This window comes from Delphinapterus leucas, chromosome X (genome assembly GCF_059928025.1).
Source record: "Delphinapterus leucas isolate spDelLeu-1000000601 "Yukka" chromosome X, BTC_Dleu_Yukka2, whole genome shotgun sequence".
In the NCBI taxonomy this organism is placed as follows: domain Eukaryota; kingdom Metazoa; phylum Chordata; class Mammalia; order Artiodactyla; family Monodontidae; genus Delphinapterus; species Delphinapterus leucas.
The window spans coordinates 122,007,631-122,027,115 of record NC_143150.1 but is presented as its reverse complement, the minus strand read 5'-3'; the positions used below and the strand labels follow the sequence as shown (position 1 = coordinate 122,027,115).

Here is a 19,485-nt window from a genome sequence, read left to right as displayed (position 1 = left end):
GCCATTATCGTCCCCCCCGCAAAACTGTAACCTGGGAGCATTTACAGTAATTAGTGAGGGGCTCTGGTGCTTGGGTTTTTCTCCTTTTCTGGGGAATTGGGTGAACTGTTGAGTACTAATGAAATTCGGAGACTTCTAGCAGTGGTTGAACCAGGCACAGTGCGGGCAGACGCGTTGAGCTTCCCACTGTGCTGCAGTACAAGCCTCCCCGCTGTTATGTTGACCATAGTTTTAATGTCAAGTTCACTAGTTTTAAAGACAATTAAATGACCAGGACCACTGTGATCACATTGGACACCTGAATAATCTCCCCATCTCAAGATCCTTAATTATGTCTGCAAAGTCTCTTTTGCCATATAAGGTAATACATTCACAGGTTCCGGGGATTATGACCTTGGCGTGGGAGGTTGGAGGCAGCGGGCATTATTCAGCCTACCGCAGATGAGGAGAAAGAGAAATGGGATAGCATAAGGCAGTAATCATTAGCCAGCATCGCTTATCAATGATCATTTATATGGGTAAAAGAATCTGAGGCAAAGAAGTCAAACAAAAATACAGAAAATTTCCGTGCAGTATATAACTTTACATCTTAATATGCAGCAATAAAGGACCCATGGTTTTAAGTCCATGAAGTCTGCGCTTTACTTGCTCGTAGAATCACGGCATCTTAAGACTCGGAAGAGACCTTGATAGTGGAATGCTTCCGTATAGTACGAAGAAAACTGAGGTACTGGCAGACTAGTGCCCTCCAACAGCAGAGACGAGAATCTGACCCACTTTTTACACAACCCAAAGCTACCGTTTTATAATATTTTAAGAAAGGCTGCGGTTTGTTTTATTGACCAGAATCTAACTGATCTTTTGCTAACTGCATGTTATCTAAAAACTGAAACGGACTAAATTCATTAGTTCAATCAGCACAGCAGTAGGCGCTAGGATACACAAAGACACAAAATTCCTGGCTCTTCCTGGAGTTCACACTACTGGGGAGACAAACAAGTAAGCAAGATTTGATGTTGTAAGCACACAGTATGAGCAATACTGTGATAAGGATACACTCATGGTTTCGTTCACCCACCACGCTGACTGCCTTCCATGTGCCAGAAACCTCAAAAGTACCAGGAGGCACAGAGAGCGGAGGACCCGACCGGCACCGCATGCATTGACAATTCCAGTGCCGTGTGTACCTCAAAGGAGTTGCTGGAGCAAGGGGGAGCCCCCTTTCGTGAAGGTCTGAAAACACCCCATTTGCGTAAGAACTGATTACACCTGTGCTTGTGAAAAGGCATGCCACTGCTTCAGCTCTCTAGCAAACTACACAAAAATGACCCTCCGTTTCCTCTTTCAGCACTAAATATTTGTGCCTTTTCATCCCCCTTAAGAATAACTTCCTTTCTTTTTTGTTCTTTCAACACCTTCCCATCCACCTCTCATCCTTCTGACCTGCACGCCTCTTCCGATTATTTCCAGCATAGTCTCTCCAACCCTTTCAAGTCTTATCTCTGGCAGGGACCCTCCTTGGCTACTGCAATCTCCACTCAACTCTCCCCCCTCTTTCCGATCCGCCCCAATACTTCTCTGCACCTCACGCCTTTAATTCTATTTGCTCATGGGATTTCTTGATGGTTTCGTGTGCGTGAACTGTCTGGAACCTCCCTACAATTTGGGTAAGAATAGAGACTCGCATCTGTCCCTGTGGCGTCATTCCTTGTCTCTTTCACGACAGACAGGCATATGGTAAGCGCTCTTCAAACCCATTCACCCCAGTTTTAAAATACAAGACAATTTGGTATCATGTAGCCTTACAATTTGCGGCAAGTGTGCTTTTTAGCTTTAAGATATAATTTACATATGTTAAACTTCACCTATTTTTTATGTGTGCAGGTTGATGAAATTTACTAATTGTATGCAGTTGTGTAATGACCACAATCAAGACACAGACGGTTCCTCCACTTTGCAGAGCTTCCTGGTACCTTTCCGCAGCTGATCTTCTCCGACCACTGGCAACCACAGATCTACTTTTTGTTGCTACAGTTTGGCTCCTCCAGACTATCACATAAATGAAATCATACAGTACACGTTTGCATTTGTCTTTTTTCACTTAGCATAATGTTTGAGACTCTTCCCTATTGTTGTGTGTATCCACAGGTCTGTCCTTTCGGTTGCTAAGTAGTGTCCCGTAGTATGGATATACCACTGTTTGTTTGTTTGTTTTTTTAATGCATTTACCAGCTGAAACAACATTTGCGTTGTTTCCAGTTTGGGACTATTGTGAATAATGCCGCTATGAACATTCATGTGTAAGTCTTTGTGTAAGCAGCTTGTTTTCACAGCTAATTTATTTACCTCCTTGAGTTTTTTATATAGCAGGCATAATTATAGATGTATTATGCCTACCATCTCATTTAATGGTAACGTCAACCCCAAGGGATGGGTACTTATAGTTTATCTTTAAAAAATAATGAAGTAAGTTGCACACATTCACACAGCTAGGAAGTGGAGGAGCCAGAATTTGAATGAGGTCATAGCGCACAGATGAGTTAATACATATAAAGTGCTTAGAAAAGTAAGCATTCAATAAATGTCAGCTATTATAACTACACTCTTGGCCACATATGATTCTACTACCCACAGAGTATTCCATAGTGTTTCAAACTAAATCTGTACAGCTACTGAAATAAATGTATGCCTGTCAGCTGCATCATCCCTGTCATTGCCTCACTCCTTTCCTTCCCCATCCTCCATTCCAGTCCCAGATTTAAAAAGAAGTCCATGTTTCATCACCTCAGCAAATGATATTACATCATAGCAACAACTTAAACATCATTCAGTGCTAACACGCGCTAAGACAAATAGTTCACAGCGAGTTGAAAGAAAAGCTCTGAGTTGCCCAGCTGATTTTTACATAGGAAGGAATTTTAGAAGACTAGAGAATCCTCACTAGAGTTTTTTTCTTTCATCATCGACCTCCTTCTTTTTCCTCCCCTTAGTTATTTCAGTTTTATGGATTTTAAGAACAGAGCACAAAAATGTCTCCTAAACTTTGGTGGGAAAAGCAAAATATAACTGTCATTTGAAATATACAGGAATCTTACAACACTCTGGTACAGGGAAAGATTTACTATAAAAGATGGCTCCTGGGTGGAGTCCAACCAAGGCAAAGCACTTGTTACAAGTTCAGAAGAAGCTTTTTAAATAAAAAAGACAGTCACATAAGATAAGCTCTGCTGAAAACCCTGTAGGGAGGCTTCCCAGTATCTTTGCTCCTGATGTGGTAATTATCCTCTCATCCTTTCCATGCTGTCAAGGAGCCATTCTGGCAACTGTAAAATGATTCCCTTGTGAATAGGAGACCATTAACACAGTCAAACCCTGAACATATTTATGTCTGCTTTTAAATAAGGAGGTATTTTTTTCATACTCTTTGTTAAAAATAATTCAGACAAAAATTCAACTGTTGATCATTTTTTCTAATACTATTTTGGCTCTCAACACTTTGGCAGTCACACTGATATGTTTTGGTATTGAAACAGTCAATAATGAACAGTGGGCTTTCAAATTGACTCTCAGGACTCAATATTGTACTTAAATAAGGAAAACCTGTTTTGGGCTCTTGGTCTTCTATTCAACTAGTTTGTTAATTGCAAAAGTGACCGAGACAGATCCAATTAACAAAAGTAATATATGCAGGACTTCCCTGGTGGCGCAGTGGTTAAGAATCTGCCTGCCAATGCAGGGGACACAGGTTCAATCTCTGGTCCGGGAAGATTCCACATGCCGCAGAGCAACTAAGCCCATGCGCCACAACTACTGAAGCCGGCACACCCTAGAGCCCAAGCGCCTTAACTACTGAGCCCACATGCTGCAACTACTAAAACCTGTGCGCCTAGAGCCCATGCTCTGCAACAAGAGAAGCCACCGCAATGAGAAGCCCACGCACTGCAACGAAGAGTAGCCCCTGCTCACCGCAACTAGAGAAAGCCCGCGCATAGCAACGAAGACCCAAGACAGCCAAAATAAATAAATAGATAATTAAAAAAATTTTTTTTAAAAAGTAATATATGCAGATGGTAACAAAACTCAAAACAAATAAGGGTATATAGTAAAAGTAAATCCCTCAGCATGGGCTTCATGGAAGCTATGAATCCCTGCAAAACTATAGGCAAACTCTACATACATTTGTAGAGACACTTTTTGAATTTGTAAGTTTTCAACAGATTCTTAGGTGGTCTAGGACCCAGGAATGGTAAGAACCAACAGACTGGTTCATCTGGCTTAGGACGGCTCGGTGGGCTTGAATCTTAGGGTAAAAGAGGTGTGCGTAGTGGGGAGAGGGGCAGAATCACGGACTCAGTTCTCAAGCCAGTAGATAAAGCAAAAATGCCACCAAGTTAAAACCATAAAGTCTATCAAGTAGGTCTTGGTCCTTGGAAGTGCAAAAGCCAAAAGGAAACTTTTGTTTGCCTTCGGCTGCGGCCTCCCTTTCCTGGGGGCGGGGTAGTCAAGACCCAGGCGGAATGAGGGGGAAGACAACGGGGGAAAACCCTGGCACTTCTCCCTCCTCTGCTGAGGTCACATGCCATCATGGGAGAGGTCACTGTACTTCTCACAGGACCCGCTGCAGTCAGTGAATGTTTCTTCTGATGAAGACAGCAGAGGCCTCAGCAATCTTGGCCCCTGCGACTTCTTAGAAATCCTCCCCCAGTTTCTGCTTTAAATCCCCAACACCATGTTCCTAACATTAAATGCTAACTGCAACACAGCAGGCAGGTACAACAGAAATAATATGAAGTGGGGCTTCCCTGGTGGCGCAGTGGTTAAGAATCCACCTGCCAATGCAGGGGACACGGGTTCGAGCCCTGGTCTGGGAAGATGCCACAGGCCACGGAGCAACTAAGCCCGTGCGCCACAACTACTGAGCCCACGTGCCACAACTACTGAAGCCCGTGCGCCTAGAGCCCGTGCTCCACAAGAGAAGCCACCGCAATGAGAAGCCCGCGCACCGCAACGAAGAGAAGCCCCCGCTCGCCGCAACTAGAGAAAGCTCGTGCACAGCAACGAAGACCCAATGCAGCCAAAAATAAATATTTATTAAAAAAAGAAATAATATGAAGCAATAATAATAAATAAAAGTACACTTTAGAGCTTTTGGAAAATACCCAATGAGCCAAGTATTAAGACTGTTCTCCCCAAAGAGCTGTCTCTTTCACTTCTGACTTCAATTGTGAAAATAATAGTTTAAAAATTGGTATAACCATAGAAAGCCATATAGCCTTGAAGTCATCTCCCCTCTCCCACACCCTCAAGCCCACCAATACTTTGCATCTCGGATAGGCAGCAAGCAGAACCTTCAGGAACAGTATCCTTCTCAGTTCTGCTGGGATGACAAGGGATCTTGCACATTTGGACACATTACATAGAGTTTCACCAAACCATCCTCCAGGGGCAATCTTTGAAAAATAAACAGCAAAAGATTTAGAAAATTTTACACCGTCTCAGAACGTCTCATTTCTGGAAAAGAACTAATGGCCTAGCCACATGCTACATCCACTTGAAGTTAAAGTTTAATGCACCCCATTCTGCTCGCTCATGCCACAGTAACTCTCTCCACCTCCTACGAAAGTGGTAGATTACAGTCCCACAATGCACAGAGGTTTCAAAAATAGACAGTCAGACTCAGTGGAAACTTTGTTTGAAGACACCAGGGATTCAGCCCCAGAGAAAACCACAAAAGCTGTAACACCACAAGCAAAACTAAGCTCGTAGTAGTTATTCAGGCGCCAAACGGTCAATTGTGTGACCTCTTTCCATGCTGGCCGCTACCCAGGGCTCATTATGAGAAAGGTTGTTCTCTCTCGCTCCCAAATGAATGCAGCTTTTGAACGGACTTTTCTAGTTACATCTGGTCCCAGCGCCGATGGATTATTTTAACCATCATCGCCTAATGGGAAACTCACTCACTTTCTTCCCAGAGAAAGAGCTGCCTTGTATAATTATAGTGGTTTTCAAAACGCCAGGATGTGTGGGGTTTTGAAAGGGAAAGAGAGAGCCTTTGGCAAAACAACACAGAAATAATTTCCCTCTGGTCCATCCTTGTTCCTTTTCTTAAGTTTGCTGTGAAATGGTGAGAGAAACCAGAAAGAAAGGCTCAACGTTGCCGTATCATCTTTTGGATCATATGTGATAACCAAATCAATATTTTTCCCAAAGCAATTCTTTCTGGTACCTCGTTTCATTATATTCAGAATTGATAACGAGTGACAGCAGCATGTGGCCCATTTATTTCTGGAAAGCAGTGAGAGGTCAGTGGAGGCCAGAGAAAAAGTTGCCAACGTTGTATCAATAAAGTTACATTTAAAAGGCCATCTGGTGCTCGACTCTCAACTCTCATAGTAAAAGGAACAGTGGCAAGTCAGCAAGAGACTTCACAACTCTGAAAGAAATCGATGTTGACCCTTAACCTTCTGCGCAACTCTCCAAGGACATGCCCGGTAACGTAAACAGATCACTGAAGCCGATCTGCGGAGCATCTTATTCAGCAAAAAAGCAGAGGAGCTGATAAATTCTGAATCACCTTCCCTGGCAATGCTGCCAACTCCCTCCTGTAGAAAGCAGACAGGGGGAGGGGGCGGGGAGGGGGGCTGCTATACTAGACCGCATGCCAACCCCCTTGGGAGCTAAGTGGGTGAAGCAAAGGGAATCTTGGGAGAAAGTGGCTACGTCGTCGCACATTGAGGGGCGGCACACGGGGAACAGTGAAGGGAAGGGTTCCGGCCTTCAGGTTTTCCAAAGGTTCAGAAAATGGCCAATTTGATTCCAGGGTCAAAAGTTTCCAAAGGAAGATGGTTTTAGAGGACTGGGACAATCTCAGAACTGATATTCTGGTAATATACTCGTCAACTAGCCCCAGAAGAAGTGAAAGAGGAACAGGGGAGTTGGAAGGGTTTATGGGAATCTCCCTCCCCACACAGTGTCTATGAAAGACAGAGAGAAGGGCCTGTATTAAAGGATGAACAAGAACTTTGGAGGAGAAAGTCAGAAAGGTGAGCTCCAGGCATCTAAGTGCAGGTGATGAAATACAGCAAAGGTCACGTGGTGAAAAGGCCAGGAGGTGGCTGCTTTGCTACAAAGAGCAGAAAAAGGAAAAGTCACTCAACCCTACATGTCACCAAATGTAAGTTCAATTCTGTTTCTTCAAGTGAATTCTAAGCAATTCTTCAGAATTCCTAAAAGGCAGCTAGTAAAGTCACCGGCTTACCAGGGGGTTGTAAAGATCAAATGCACACGAGGGCACTTTGTAAACGACGAAGTGGGTCATGACATCATGATCAAAAAGAGCGAAGAGGTCATGGGCTAAACCCGTGGGCTGATGTTCCAGTTCCAACAGGTACGAGAAAAACCTGATTGTCTCCTCAACTGCATTTTGCTGCTGACGTCTTGGCCAAGAACAATGACCTTCAGCCAGGACAGAGTACGAAAAACTCCTAGGAAGAGAGAACTGAAGACCCAAATCAATTAGTAGAAGATATTCTACAGGAATTTAAGCATTACAGTGAAGACAAATTACATGCCAGGTACTTGGAGACATGGAGAAAAAATAGCTAAACCCTCCTCTGTAATACCAACAGAGTCGAGGAAAGGCACTGGTAATTTTCCAAAGAGAAAGAGAAGACATATGGCTTTAAAACCATGGGTTGCTGAATTTGATATACATCCTAGTGAAGAGTCTAGAAGAGATTATTAAAGAATGTCTTGTGCACACTTAGGAGAGGATGCAGTGATGATCAGATGTAAGAAGATTAGCCTCTCTTCCTGTTTTCTTCGAAGGTAATTAAATTATTAGGCTGAGGGAATTTTCCAGACGCAAACTATGTGGATATGGCAAGGCACTTGGTAAAGGTCTTTCAGATTGCCGTTGTTCACAAGAAAATGTGGAAGAATCGACCTTTAGTGACGTTGATTTCCCACACACCGCAGGCTGTGTCCAGCAGTGGGGATGAAGCACTGAGCTGCCAGGAAGCGTCCACCAAAGTTACTGACAGCCACTTGGTTAAGTCTGTAGGTGATAGGAAACTAGGAAGTGAGGCCAACCCACTCCCTTTTGTCACGATGACAAAAATCATCGGATGCCAAAAGGAACTTGACAAAACGAGAATCTGAAAAGGTTAAGTGTCGTGGGAGACAAATGTCACATCCTACATTTAGGTCTTAGGAACCAAATCCATGATTCCAAGAGGGGGGTGAGAGGAGGTGGCAGTGGGCCAAGCTCATGCATCAGCAACACATAAAAAGGGACTGAAGGGGTTAGGCGAGCTAAACGTCAACTTGAGCCAATAATACGTTCACCCAAAAAGGCCAAGTAGAGCTTATACGCTGAATGACCAAAAACGCGAAAGCAAGATGGTATCTGTCGTTTGGGGTGCAGTTCTGGGTAGCTATAAGGAGTCCAGTAAGTGGGTGGAAGGGCTGGTGGCAAGATTAGAAATTATGCTCCCAAGTATCAAGCACAGCGCCCCATTCTGAACTCTTAGATTCTGTGAAATGTCTCCATTTCGAATCTAGGTATGAAATCAGATTACTGAGGAAGATTCAAGATGGGCACCGAATTTTCCAGAAAGTGAAAAGTCCTCCATAGACACTGAAATAGAGTGAGGGTGTGTGTGTGTGTGCGTGCGCGCGCGCGTGTGTGTGTGCGTGTGTGTGTAGGTCCTCCTAGAAAAAGAGTTATTTAAATGATGGGAGGAAATGCTTTGTATTAAAAATAACTTTTAGAGAACAGTCCCTGATAACTGCTGGATTTCAAAAATAAAAAGTCAACACCTCAGCAAAAAGTTGACAGTTTACTCAGTTTCTGAGTTTGGAAGCTAATCTCCACAAGTGAATTGAAATCAGATCCAAAACCAGTCTTGGGTTTTTCTTGCATTTCCTTATTTCCCCTAACTTTGGTGAATGGAACGTGAATTAGATATGTAAATCAGCTCTCACTAAAAGTGAAATACAGGGTCTTAGTCACCTCTTCTTAGATAAAACTGTCTATTGTTGGTTATTAACCAGCCTACATATAAAAGAATAACTTTTAAAATGTGATGGTTGCATAAGAGTTTTTCTTTACCCCTTGGGTCAAATGAGGGGAAATTCCATGGCACAGAATAAAATGTATGCTGTTTCCACAGAAAAGATTCTGTTTCCACAAAATTTGGCAAGAGCATTGTTGGACAACTAATATCTTTCTTTTCTCACACTTATTCAATAAAGTGATTCATTGTGAAGCTCCCTGAAGTGGTGGCTACTGAGTTGGACATAACATAAACCACACTCTTTTCCTTTCTGGGATCCTGGGGTCATTGCTTGCCTTGATTCAAAAGACATTTCCAAGTGGTTAATGTAAGTAAACAGTACTGCATGGGATGCTTTGCAGAAGATGTAAACACTTTATCCCAAGAGTTATCTCCTGGACCAACAGATGCATAGAAGGTGGGAGGGTCAGGGGAAATTCTACTCTAGGCTTTGACCAAAAGCCATCAGGGTAATCTCCAAAAGATACTAGGTGTCCATCCACTGATGAATGGGTACACTGAAAGTGATACATATCCACACAGCGGAGTATTACTGGGCCATAAAAAGGAATGAAGTACTGATACATGCTACGACATGGGTGAACCTCGAAAACATTATGCTAAATGAAAGAAGCAAGACCCAAAAGATCACATATGGTGCCGTTTAAAATACTGATAAATGTCCAGAATAGGACACGAACAGAAAATGACCTATAGAGACAGAAAGCAGATTAGCTTGGTTGCTTAGGGCCAGGGGAGTGAGTTGGGGATAAAGTCAAGTGACAGCTAATGGGTATACTTTTTTTTTAGGGGGACAAAAATGTTCTAAAATTAGATTGTGGTGATGGCTGCACAAGTCTGAATATTCTAAAACACTGTGAATTGTACACTTTAAATGGGTGAACTGTACGGTATGTGAAGTATATATCACTAAAGCTATTTAAAAAAAAACATTAGGGAGCAGTGATGAAAATGAGAAGCCATCACTGTGTCATCTGTGGTTATCCAGTTGGGTCTCTATGTTGAATTAACTGTCTCCCCTTGGGCTTCTGTACTCTCCCTTCCAGCACACCCTGTTCAGTGACATTGCAATTGCTTTCTATCCTTTCATTTATAATTTATTTTTAACCACACTTTTTGGCAGGGCATTGGGATAACTTTAAGCCAAAATACTGCAGAGAGGTTCCATGTAGCCTTCACCCAGCGTCTCCTTATGTTAACGACTTATATAACTACAGAACATTTATCAAAACTAAAAAAAACTAACCTCGATACAGTGTGATTAACTGAAGTACAGAACTTTGGGGGATTTTGTCAGTTTTCCCACTAATACTCTTTTTCGGTTCCCGGATCCAATCCAGGATCTCACACTGCATTTAGTTGTCACGTCTCCTTGGTCGTCCTCCATCTGTGACAGTTCCTCAGTCTTTCTCTGTTCTCCGTGACCTTGACTCTTTTGAAGAGTAGTGGTCATGCGTTTTGTAGAATGTCCCTCAGTTTGATTTGTCTGAGGTTATGCATTACTGGGAAGGAAACCAGAGAAATCAGTGTAACACATCCCTCCACTGTCTGCCAAGTGCCAGAGAGAACCCCGTGAGGCTCTAGGGCAGCGATGTGCACTCCTGTCTGCAAAGCAAGATGGTCTGTGAAGCCTTTTAGATGCGCACACACACATTCCTGGGCCCAGCCCCTCGAGATTCGGAGCCCGTGGGTCTGAGAGAGGCTTCCCAGGAGATCCTGGCAGTGGCCTGGATGGAGAGGAAGACAGAAATAGGATGGTGGCCCTACTTTGGAGGAGCTCTCAGTCTACAAGGAAGAAGAGGACACAGACAAGTCATAAAGTGATGACAGCCATTCTAACGAGGTCCTGAGGGCCGTGGGAGCACAGAGAACAGAGTCCCAGCACTGCTTCTGGGAGGGTCTGATTCCCTGGACCTGACTATTAAACAGCACTGATCTCTGTACTTACTTCTTTTAAAACTGTACGATGAACCTATGTGTGCAAAGAAAATTTCCCAGGCCTGTGTGTTTTTCAGAAAAGCCATGCTGTCTAGAACACTCCTTTGCAGAAAGGGAACTCCTTGACAACAGTGAGGCCAAGTCTGCTTGGCAGCTTCCAAATCGCTTTAAAGAAGTTAGAGCTTTCCAACCTCTGGTGAGATCAGGAGCTTTGGGGGAGAACGTGGGCAGGGAGTCCTTATCAGGGAACTGCCAGAGGCCACCTAACGCACCCTCACTGGTTCCTTCGATTTTTTCTTTTTTTAATTAATTAATTTATTTATTTATTTTTGGTTGCGTTGGGTCTTCGTTGCTGTGCGCGGGTTTTCTCTAGTTGCGGCGAGCGGGGGCTACTCCTCGTTGCGGTGCGCGGGCTGCTCGTTGCAGCGGCTTCTCTTGTTGCGGAGCACGGGCTCCAGGCACACAGGCTTCAGTAGTTGTGGCACGCGGGCTTCAGTAGTTGGTGGCTCACGGGCTCTAGAGCACGGGCTCTAGAGCACAGGCTCAGTAGTTGTGGCACGCAGGCTCAGTAGTTGTGGCTCATGGGCTCTAGAGCATAGGTTCAGTAGTTGTGGCGCGTGGGGTCAGTAGTTGTGGCTCGCAGGCTCTACAGCGCAGGCTCAGTAGTTGTGGCGCACGGGCCTAGTTGCTCCGCAGCATGTGGTATCTTCCTGGACCAGAGCTTGAACCCATCCCCTGCCTTGGCAGGCGGATTCTTAACCACTGCACCACCAGGGAAATCCTCCTTCGATTTTCTTAATGCTCAACCTTTTACGAAGTCTTGAGTGGCTAGCTTACTCCCTGAGCTCCTGATGGAACTGGTTTGGGGCGGGGCCTGGTCTGGGGCATCTGGCAGATTTTTAACCCTTCCCAGGGGTGGCTAATGTGAGCCGGGGCTGAGAATCACTGGGATACACTCGAGCCTGGCTTCTCAAAATGTGGTCCTCGGACTGGCAGCGCCGGTTTCACCCCGGGGCCTGTGAGAAATGCAGAAACTCACGTCTTGTCACGGACCCACTGAAGCAGAGTCCCAGGTGGTCGGTCTGTCTGCACGGTAAAGTTTGAGACGTATTGAGAGCTGCTCTGTACCACAGAGATCCACATGGCTGTTGAAATTAATTACTATGAAATAAAAATTAAGTCATTTCCTCAGTTGCATGAGCCCCATTGCAAGTGCTCAGCCACAAATGACTCATGGCTACCATATTAGGCAGCAGAGACCTAGAACATTTCCATCATGTCAGAAAGTTCTGTTGGACAACACTCGGCTAGAGTGTTGAATCAGCAGTAGCCCTTGGTATCCTAGGGAGGGTCCATGTCAAGGAACGGAGGTGGAGGCTCCTGGGTCCAGCTGTTCCTCCAGGTGTGGCAGTCCCCCTCATCCTTGGAAAACAGGTTTCCTTCTAGATATAATTAATCAAGATGGAGAAAGCCAAGGTGGTGCAGCCTCCGGGCAAGACAATGAGGAATCTGATTTTGATCTGTGGAATTCCATATGCCTGTGGGACATTCTACTAGAAGCGAGGCCCTGGGGAGGAGGGTTGAGTACATGACCATATACCACTTTTGAGAGTGACGGGAGACATTGCCAATACTGATTCCAAGACAACAGGCATGAATTGGGACTCTGTAGGCCAACCAGGATATATGGCCACTGAGGGTGACAGTGCGAGAGAGGACAGGGCTAGAACTGTAAGTGTGAGAGTCACCAACATACAGATGGAAGAACACGGTGTGGATGGGATGACCCAGCTGCGTCCGCAGAACAAGGGAAAGACACAATCAAGCAGAGACTGCCCACATTAAGGGGGCGGGCAAAGCAGGAGGACCCTCAGAGAGGGCTGAAATCAGCGACCGGAGACAGGACTAAGAGTCAGGAGCGGGGAGGATCCCAGAAGTCAACAGAGGGAAGAAGTTCAAAGGGGAGGCAAGGAAGGAGAGGCAGTAACAATTGAACGTGATCTTGGAGGAGGTACACGGCAAGGCTGGGACTAGGTGGGCCAAGAGAGCCCCAACCCAGAGCGTACACGACCCCCTAAACATTTTGCACCCTGGGCGCCTCTCCTGCTGCACCCTAGAGTCCCAGCACTGGTGAAGGGGGTGGGACTCTTCTGAAATGCGTGGAAGAGTGCTGATGCAGAGAAATGTGGACGTAGGGCAGCAAGAAACAGGGTGTGCGCTCTGCTCGGCGGAATTAGGGTTTGGAGGTTTGGCAGAGGAAGAAAACCTATGGCCCGATTCCTATTCCTAAGGGGAACAGGGTAGGGAATTTGGAGTAAATTTGGAGTAGCCCTGAGGGCTCAGCGACTAGGAGGCACGTTCCCTGCTTTCCATTTGAAAATCATGACGTTAAAGAAGCGAAATGCTTTGCCCCCCAGGAGTGAGGTGTCGCTCAGACTCAAGCATGGAGCTTCCAACAGTGGTACCAAGTGGCCTGAGTCCCAGCGCTCAGGCTCAAAATGGGCTCCATCACTTACCAGTTGGGTAAACTTAGGACACGGGTGTATCGTCTCCATGTCTCTGTTTCCTGATGCTTAAAGAATGGATAACAGGGTTTCCCTTTGGGGTGATGAAAACGTTTTGGAACTAGATAGAGCTGGCGGTCGTTCAACACTGTGAATATACTAAATGCCACTGGATTGAATGGTTAATGTTATGTGAATTTCATCTCACTTTTTTAAAAAAGGGCTGACTACTGACTTCATAGGGTGGTCCTGGGGTGAAATGGGTCAGGCAAGCCACATTAAGCAATGACAACACAGTCTGCCACACAGTAAGCCCTCCAGTGAGACTGATCACGATTATATCATCGTCCAGCTGCTTCATTCCATGTAAGTGCCATGAAAACGCGCTTCAGGGATCTAGACCACTCAAGTGTCTCAGTTTTTCCCTAATGAGTGATAAAAACCCAAACATTTATAGTTAAAAATGCATTTCCTCTTAGAAATGTATCAAAGTATCCAGTCCTCCACATTTTCCATCATCGAAATAGCAAGTTGCCACTTCATTACGCTGTATTTCGTCTTTTAAAAATTAAATACAGCATATGGGCTTCCTGGTGGTGCAGTGGTTGAGAGTCCGCCTGCCGATGCAGGGGACACGGGTTCGTGCCCTGGTCCGGGAGGATCCCACATGCCGCGGAGTGGCTGGGCCCGTGAGCCATGGCCGCTGGGCCTGCGTGTCCGGAGCCTGTGCTCCGCAACGGGAGAGGCCACAACAGTGAGAGGCCCGCGTACCGCAAAAAAAAAAAAAAAAAAATTAAATACAGCATAAAAAAAAAAAAAGACTGGCCTCCTTTAAATAAGAAAAAGCACTGTGTCATCTTTTTTTACCCTGAGCAGCACCACCAGAGAATACTTAATAGTATATATTGTGCAAAAAGACACATTTCAAATCGAGCTGCCAGTGATTTACAATGGATATATTAATACTATTTTTATCCAAAAAGAATGGGATTAAGAAAGACATTATGAGGCAGTCAAAAGCCTTGTTTCAACAGTTTGTAAACAGATGCAAATAAAGATTGAAGCTCCCATCTAAGAATAAATCAGAAAATTTCATAAACAAAAGCCGACATTTCTCTGGGGCTCAAGGGAAAAAAATTACCAAAAAGAGAGAATAGATGTTAGGGGAAATTAATACAATCAATGGCCTATCCCTTGGTCATTAGATTTAACAGATATTCATCAAGCATCGAGTATACACAACACATTCTGGAAGGTGCTGGGGGACACAAGAACTGGTGAGCAACTTTGAATGCTGGAGGCTCATGGGTAATTCCTGCAAGGCTGGGGTAGGAGGTGGTGACAGTGGTCCAGCCTCAGAAATGACAATGTATGGCACAGGGCAAGAGCTTATGCGCTGTTGAAAAATTAACTTATACACTGCTGTAGGCTGAATTGTGTCCCAACAAAAATATATGCTCAGGTCCTAACCGCCAGTACCTGTGAATGTGACCTCACTCAGAAATAAGGGTCTTTGCAAATGAAATCAAGTCAACATGAGGTCATACTTGATTAGGGTGGGCCCTAACCTGATGACTGGTATTCTTGTAAAGAGTGGGAAATTTGGACACAGAGGAGAGATACAGGGAAAATGTGAAGGGAGAGGCGGAAACCGCAATGATGCTTCCACGAGCCAAGGAGTGCCAGGGATTGTGGGCAACACCAGAAAGTAGGACAGAGGCATGAAACAGATTCTCCCTCAGAGCCTTCAGTAGGAAGCAACACTGCTGATACCTTGGTTTTAGACTTCTAGACCACGGAACTGTGAGAGAATAAAGTTCTGTTGCTTAAGCCACCCTGTTTGTTGTACTTTGTTACGGCCGCCCCAGGAAACGAATTTAAGTGCCATGTTGCGCATACCTTCTTCAGGCACAAACTCTATAGTCAGACATTTTGACCTTGCCACACAAGAGTTGCATGGCCTTGAGCCAGGGGCTAGATCTCTCCGTGCCTCAGTTTCCCTGTTTTCAAGTGGGGATAATAATAGGATCCGCCTCACATGGTTGTCAGGAAGAGTAAATGAGATCAAAGTCGTGAAGGCAGTATGAATGCTTTTTATCGTTATTCTGGAATTAAAAATTTTTACCCTACATGTATAACAACCCCCTTTCCCTCTCTGGCCTACTTTTTAATTCTCGGACATTTTAGCATTTCAAACATGGTAGAATCTACGATGCCTCTATTTCAATGAAAACCTGAGCTTCACGAACAACAGAATCAAATCTCTTTTTGCCATCTCCAGTTGTTGCTAGAATAGCCCAACAATAGAAAGGCAAAAATACTAACAAGTGCCTTTGAGCACAGAGAACATGTGTCCATCTCCGTCCTTGAGAGGCTGCAGTTGGGTGCTGGTAGAGGGACACACATCCTCGAAGCCGAAAGAAATAGGGCAGAGGCAAATGAAGATACGAAAAGACAAAAGTAAAGTTTCTTGAGGCAGAGGTGAATGAGAGGCCTTTGTGGGACACACGAGTCAGCAGAAGCTGCAGGGAACCACCAGGAAAAGAAATCGCAGTGGAGGCGAGTCCTAACATGGGTCTGAAAGAGAATGGACATACATGGCGGAGGAGGACTGGCGTGCACAGAAGGCCATCGGCAGTTCCTCAATACGCGAAACATCAAATTACCATATGACCCAGCAACTCCACTCCTATGTATACAGCCCTCCAAAATAAAAACAGGTGTTCAAACAAAAACTTACACACACATGTTCATGGCAGCACTCTTCCCGAGAGCCAAAAGGTGGAAATAACCTAAATGTCCATCAACCGATTAATGGATAAACCAAATATACAACGGAACAGCATCCACCCATAAAAAGGAACAAAGTACTGATACACGCGACAGCGTGCATGAACACTGAAAACACACCAAGTGAAAGAAGGCAGATACAAAAGGCCACATGTTGTATGAGTCCATTTAAATGAAATATCCCAAATAGGCAAATTCATAGAGACAGAAAGCAAATTCATGGTTGCCAGGAGCTGAGGGGAGAGGGAGACGGAGAGCGGGGAGAGGGTTTTTTTGGGGGTGATGGAAATGTTCTAGAACTAGACAGTGGTGATGTTTGCACAACATTATGAATGTATTACTCGCCACTGAATTGCATACTTTAAAATGGCTAGATGGAAAATTTTACGTTACATATATTTTTAACCATAAAATAAAAATAAATTAAATGAAAGGAATAAAAAGAAGGAAAGATTCCACAAGAACAACAACGAAGAGCCATGCTGAGTGTGACAGGGTGATGTGTTGTGTGGAAATAAGAGAACTAATGGTAATTCATTTGTCACCGAGATGGGATGAACTTGGTACAACACCTAAGGCAGTTTTTTAATATCCAAGATCAAAAGAATGGCCATACGCAACATCCTCAAAGCTCTACACAGTTTGAACCTACAGGCTGGGTCCTCCACTACTTCTGGATCACTCATAAGGGTATTAATAAGTCTGTAGGTCACTGATAAATTGTTATTGACTGCTTATTCATCAAGGGACGCACACGGGTGAACAGACAAGGTGTCTACATCTTCGTCTTCAAAATTTTAAGTCTCACTTGTTCAAAATTTCTACCTGCAAATGTTCTCTGAGGAATGCCCATAGGTCCTGTGTTCCCAGCATAACTGGTCACCCAGGAGTGGTACCCAAAACCCTAAGTAGATCCTGTCACAGGGAACTTGAAGCTGTTTCTCAGAAACACTAGGGAACGAGATACCAGCAGCGTGCAGGGCAGATGGTGGGATGGATCCAGCCAGATGGTCAAGGGTGGTCTGGAACAATCTACCGCTTGTGACGATGGCCTGCTGCTGACTCTGGAGGCATAAGGAACCTTCTGCAAGCCTGTGCAAGCTCCTCATAGCACATCCATCTATCAACACTGGGGACAGCGGACAAGAGAACGGCTGTTTCTCAGGGGAACCCAGCCTCCGTTACAGAGTGCCGCATGGCCGACTTGAGTGGGCGTGTTGTCCAGCAACGTCCGAGATGACATCATGCACATACCATGATGCTGTGTCACCCCCTCTCCAGTGCCTGGAATAACGGACAAGCCACTCGGGTAATGTGCGATCACCATCTCAACTCCCGAGCTGGGGGGCGAGTCCGGGGTTCCTATGAGTACACGGGCAAGACCATTTCCTGGGTCACCCAATTTCCAGCTGTGTCTCAGGGCCACTGCAAGGCCTGGGTCACAGGGCAGCAGAGGGCACTTCCCCGGCCATATCCTCCCACCAAGCAGCCCCGCGCTGCACCCACACAGCTGAAGATCCACTGGCAAATGCACACCGGCTAGGACTGTGCATGATCACATAGGCTTTCTGTCCAAGTAAGTAATGCTTTCCATCTAGAAGGGGGGTGTGTCCTTTTAGAAGTTGAAGAGCCGGTTGTGATAGGGAACAGAACAAACGTAACAAGATCAACATTCTTTAAAATGTAAATGATGTCCCACCAAAGAGCAACCAGAGCATGTGAACTTGACAGGGATGTTGAGGTAGAGCACTTCCTTAGGGCGCCTGATGAAGCATGAGTTATATAAACAGAGAAGAGTTCGGGAGTGTGAGGGCTGTTATCGTTTAAAGCTCCTAGCATCCAAGTTATTTCTCCCGTGCGGTACTAAGAAACAGATAATTGTTTCAGAAACTATACTTCTGGCCATCTGGGTCCTTGGATTCACTTGATTGTATATAATATTTTAAAAATCATTTCACCGTATTTGCTTCATCTTTTTCTAAAGACATTTCACAACTGAATATTTCAGTATGTACATGCCCAAAATGCACATTGTCCTACATAACCACAATACTATTATCACCCCTACACAAGTTTAACAACAGCTGCCTAATATCGCGCGAGACCTGTACACATTCAAATTTTGCTAAATGTCCCCGCCCAAATGTCATTCAGTTGGTTTGACCGGACCAGGATTTGACAAGAGCCTGGATATGAGACAGAAGCAAATCTAGAAAGCAGAGAGAGAGAGAGAAAAAACAAAAAAATCAAAATTATACCTTACTAAAGCTGATTTTTTAAAAAAAATCAAATGAAGCACACACACTTTTGTGGATTTTTTTCTAGCCAGGGTTTAAAGCAGAGGAAAAAATAGGCACCGATTATTTGGGGCAGGAAAGGTTGTTCCCTCCCCCCTTCCACTTACAAATGCTGGGATTATCCCTCAATCTCCCTAACAGCAGGGGGCCGGGGTGGGCGGGGCATGGAACCAGCCGCCAATGGGGGTGTCAAAGAACAGAGCAGAGGGGTCAGGGATGAGAAGGAAGCATTTAAGTAATTTTTAGAAGAACCAATGTAGAGACTTTGGGAATACACACACACACACACACACAAAAGTGCTGGAAGATTTCAGACACTCACAAAAGATCACCAGCATTTACTGAAGAGCAGCTCTGTGTCAGATATTTTCACAAATATCTCATTTAATTCTCAAGGAGATCCATCAGGAATTTCTTACTACCCTCATTATACAGATCAAGAAATTGAGGCTGTAAGGAAGTTCAGTGGCCTGCTGTATAGGCGGAACCATGGCTCCCCACCACTACCACCACCCAAAGATGTCCCCATCCTAATTAAGGTCGCTAATCAGCTGACCTGAAAATAGGGGGAGTAGTTTGGATGATCAGGTGGGCTCGGTGTAATCACAGGCTCCTTAAATGTGGAGGAGGGAGGCAAGAGAGGTCACCCCCAGACCCCATTAAAGCCACTGCTGGCTTTGAAAATGGAAGATGGAAATAAAAACAAAAATAAACAAATGGGACAAAAAAAAAAGAAAAGAAAATGGAAGATGGCCACAAGCCAAGGAATGGGGGCAGCTTCTAGAAAATGGAAAGGGCAAAGAAATGGGTTCCCCCCTAGAGCCTCTAGAAAGGAACATGGCCCTCCCCTGGCTGTAGCCCACTGAGATCCCCGCTGGA

The 19,485-nt window shown here is 44.9% G+C and overlaps 1 protein-coding gene across 1 annotated transcript in view; it reads right to left on the bottom strand.

Annotated features, from left to right (window-relative positions):
• GPM6B (glycoprotein M6B) overlaps positions 1 to 19,485 on the bottom strand; it is a 153,786-nt gene that overhangs the window by 78,799 nt on the left and 55,502 nt on the right. The gene's annotated exons all lie outside the window — the stretch shown is intronic.